Source organism: Mandrillus leucophaeus, unplaced genomic scaffold (genome assembly GCF_000951045.1).
Source record: "Mandrillus leucophaeus isolate KB7577 unplaced genomic scaffold, Mleu.le_1.0 Scaffold870, whole genome shotgun sequence".
NCBI lineage: Eukaryota > Metazoa > Chordata > Mammalia > Primates > Cercopithecidae > Mandrillus > Mandrillus leucophaeus.
In genome coordinates, this window is record NW_012109475.1 from 391,233 (window position 1) to 395,477 (window position 4,245).

At 52.7% G+C, this 4,245-nt stretch overlaps 1 protein-coding gene and 1 long non-coding RNA gene across 3 annotated transcripts in view; one reads left to right on the top strand and one right to left on the bottom strand.

Moving 5' to 3' along the window:
• Positions 1-3,379, bottom strand: part of ZSCAN22 (zinc finger and SCAN domain containing 22) — a 21,755-nt gene extending 18,376 nt beyond the window's left edge. The window contains exon 1 of one of the 2 annotated variants that reach the window (XM_011969094.1): positions 3,300-3,379. The gene's annotated coding sequence lies outside the window, so the exon portion shown is untranslated. Of the gene's footprint in view, positions 1-3,294 lie in introns of both variants that reach the window. The other variant, XM_011969093.1, reaches the window with a different exon arrangement.
• The window catches only part of LOC105531205, a 5,864-nt gene continuing 4,781 nt past the window's right edge, over positions 3,163-4,245 (top strand). Inside the window, exon 1 of the long non-coding RNA XR_001004757.1 lies at positions 3,163-3,586. This is a non-coding gene — a long non-coding RNA (uncharacterized LOC105531205). The remainder of the gene's footprint in view (positions 3,587-4,245) is intronic.

A 4,245-nucleotide genomic window follows, 5' to 3' on the forward strand; every position in this document is an offset into this window, starting at 1 on the left:
AACTCTATGCTTAACTTTTTTTTTTGTTTTTTTGTTTGAGATGGAGTCTTGCTCTGTTGCCCAGGCTGCAGTGCAATAGTGTGATCTCGGCTCACTGCAAGCTCTGCCTCCCGGGTTCACGCCATTCTCCTGCCTCAGCCCCCCGAGTAGCTGGGACTACAGGCGGCTGCCACCATGCCCAGCTATTTTTTTTTTGTATTTTTAGTAGAGATGGGGTTTCACGGTGTTAGCCAGGATGGTCTCAATCTCCTGACCTCATGTACCGCCCGCCTCAGCCTCCCAAAGTGCTGGGATTACAGGCATGAGCCACTGCGCCTGGCCGAGTCCAGCCTATGCTTAACTTTTTAAGAAACTGCCAGGCTGTTCTGCAAATTGGCTGTACCATTTTGCATTCCCACCAGCTGTGGATGAAGGTTCCAATTTCTCTACATCCTTACCAAGGTATTATATACTATGGTAGTTCCCCTTATCTGCAGGGGATGTGTTCCAAGACCCTCCAGTGGATGCCTGAAACCATGGATAGTACTCTGGCTCCAGGACAGCCCAGCCTCTCTGAGGAAACAGTACAGAGCTAGCGAAGAGTTACCCAGGGCACTCTGGGAAGAGGACTTAGACTTATATTTTTTCTTATACATATATACCCATGATAAAGTTCATAAGTTAGCCATAGTAAGAAATTAACAATGACTCATAAAATAGAACAATTATAACAATATACTGTAATAAAAGCTATATGAATGTGGTCTTTCTCTCTCAAAATATTGTACTATACTCACCAAAACTGAACACAAGGGGTGACTACTGTATTACTTTTCTCGACATTCTCTACTTCCCACAGTGAACTTGTTTTCTCTTATAGTCAGGAAGAATACCCTAAATTAAGTGTAACCTCTCCTAGGAGACCTCAACACTTTGCTTTGGCCACACACTACTCCTTACTCGAAGACTTAGCCTCTCCGTCTCCCATCCACGACTCCCACAGTTGTAAGTATTTGCAGTTCTTCTGTTTCCTTTCCTTCAATGTCAGCCAGGACACTCAGTGTGCTTGGGGTCTCTGCTCAAGGAAGTCACCCTGGACAGAGATGCAGGAGGCCTGAGAAAGAGCAAAGGCCTTGGGCACAGGAAGAAGAGAACGTTACTCTAAAACAAGACCCCAATCCTGAAACCTTTTGGTGACAGCTGGTGACCTCTGGCAACCTCTGGCAAAGCTGTGTTTAAGCCCCTTCACTGCACTGTAAAGTTCTCTTGGGTCTCTCATAGCCTTCCTAAACCCCTTGTTGCCCCTGCTGTTCTTGAGTTCTGAAATCCCTCTCTGACTGATTCCTCTGGGCTCTCTAGGCCTCATCTCAGCTGCCACTTTCTTCAGGTGTCATCCCAGATACCTGGTACTAGTCTAAGTCCTCTTCCCAGAGTGCCCTGGGTAACTCTTCGCTAGCTCTGTACTGTTTCCTCAGAGAGGCTGGACTGTCCTGGAGCCACAGTACACAGGACTTGCCCTATAGCAGGTTCACAATAAACAGGCATTAAGCAAATGGAATGACCAGGAAAGGCTAAGCATGGTCACCCACGAATGCAGGGAATCATCTGGGGAAGGGGAGGGGAAGGAGGAGCATGGGTGTCAGGGATGACAATACATGCAGCAACAGCTTCCAAATTCTCTTTTGCACCCCTGGAACACCTGTTCTGGAGAAATCCCTCATGACAGTCTCTGAAATACATGTATGTGAAACTTCCTCAGCCTCATCAGCCAACCTCAACTCCTATCAGGTTGAGGTTCCCCATCCACAGCTGCTTTACCAACCAAGGAGGGTGGTTCTTTTCATTTCTCACACATGGCTTATACCCAGCCTGATAATGGTACCTACCTCAGAGGGTTGCTATGAGATTATGTGAGGCGATTTATTACATGTGTCCAGCACAGGCCTGGTGCACAGTAAACATGCAGTAGATGTATGGATTCCATAGCCCCCTGCTACACATAAGCACACACTGGGCGACATATCCGTAAGCCCAGCTGAATGACCAATAGTCGCCCAATTTCAGCTGCAGACATGGCAAAGCATAAATCCTCTCTCATATGCTTGGTAAACTGTTTGTGGATAGCCCAAGTTTTAGTCTCCCTGATAAAAATCTCAGTCAATCATATATTAACACATATTATCTCAGGTACGGTCTGTCAGCCATAGCCTTCAAAATACCCAGACACAGGAAATATTTCAATGTCACCTATAATCAGTCAAATAAACACAGGCCTGGCCAGGCATGGTGGCTCAGCCTGTAATCCCAGCGCTTTGGGAGGCCTAGGCGGGTGGATCACCTGAGGTCAGGAGTTCCGGAGCAGCCTGACCAAGATGGTGAAACCCCGTTTCTACCAAAAATACAAAAATTAGCCAAGTGTAGTGGCGGGCGCCTGTAATCCCAGCTACTCCGGAGGCTGAGGCAGGATAATCGCTTGAACCCGGGAGGCGGACGTTGCAGTGAGCCGAGATTGCACCGCTGCACTCCAGCCTGCGCGACAGAGCGAGACTCTGTCTCAAAAACAAACACAAACACAGGCCCTCGCAGCATTTCCATCACACAGTATTATTCTGCTCACAGTCATTCATAATCTTAGTCACTATCTCAAGGACACATAAAGAATATCAGTCACACTTGAAATCACACCGTCACACACTCACCCTCTCACTTACAGTATCTCACAACCCATCTACAAAGTCTCAAAGGGCAACCATCTCTGTCAGTCACACACTCCGTGGTTAGTGTTACACTCAACCTATCAGAATCACACACTCCAACCCGTCAGATACACACACAGGAGGTGTCAGACACAGAACTGCCTCCCAGACACAATAACGGGTCCGTCCCACACCCTCCCAGGCCACTGGTTCTACATTTTATCTGTTGTCTGTCCGCCTGCTCCACACTTCGCCCGCCCCACACCGGTCAATCAGTCCATCCGACACTCTCTCCGTCGGTCCGACACTCTCTCCGTCGGTCCGTCCGGCACTCAGTGTGTCAGTCCGCACCACATTCAGTCCGTGAGTGCGTCTACACTGGGTCCGTCGGTCCGTGCACACCCGGTCCGTCCACACCGGGTCCGTCAGTCCGTCACATCCTCTGCGCGTGTGTCCGGCACTCGCAGTCCGTCTATTCACGGCCCCTAGTCAGCCTCTCACTCTATCCGCTGAGAGGTACCCCGCATCTTGCTCTGGCCACCCCAGACGTTCGCGGCTTCTGGACCTGCTGTACTCCCCTTTGACCTGGACCAGGGCGGAGAACACCCCCGAAACCCACCTCACCAGCACAGCCGGCGGACCCTTCCGGAGGTGCCCGCAGAGACGAGCCAGCTTGCGCGCCCGCCAGCCCGGACCACAGCTCCCAGCACGCCCCACGGGCCCACGCCCGCCAGGACTACAATTCCCGGCGTCCTCCGGAAGCTCAAGCGTACCCAGGCGCGGCGCCTGCTGGGAATTATAGTTGTCGTTGGTCAGCACATGGGCCACGGGATCCCAGCCCCGCCTTTGTGGGACTGAGGTGGCGCTGAGTGGGAGAGCAGCAGGGGATGCGCGAAAGGCGGGACGTGGAGGTGAGAGAAGTGTGAAGGCTGAGGGTGACAGTACCTGTGCGAGGCTGAGGGTGAGGGTGGCTGTGTGAGGGCTGAGGGTGAGGGCGGCTGTGTGAGGGCTGAGTGTGAAGGTGCCTGTGTGAGGCTGAGGGTGGCTGTCTGAGGGTGAGGATGGCTGTATGAGGTCTGAAGGTGCCTGTGTGGGGCTGAGGGTGCCTGTGTGAGGGTTGAGGCTGAGGGTGCCTGTGTGAGGCTGAGAATGCCTGTGTGAGGGCTGAGTGTGGCTTTGGGAGGCTGAGGGTGCCTGTGTGAGGACTGAGGGTGAGGGCGCCTGTGTGAGGGCTGAGGGTGGTTGTGTGAGGGTGAGGGTTAGGGCGGCTGTGTGAGGGCTGAGTGTGAAGGTGCCTGTGTGAGACTGAGGGTGGCTGTGTGAGGGCTGAGGGTGGCTGTGTGAGGGTTGAGGGTAGCTGTGTGAGGGCTGAGGGTGAGGGTGCCTGTGTCAGGATGAGACTGAGGGTGGCTGTGTGAGGGCTGAGGGTGGTTGTGTGAGAGCTAAGGGTGAGGGTGCCTGTGTGAGGGTGAGGGTGGCTGTCTAAGGGTGAGGATGGCTGTATGAGGTCTGAAGGTGCCTATGTAAGGGCTGAGGGTGCCTGTGTGAGGCTGAGGGTGCCTGTGTGAGG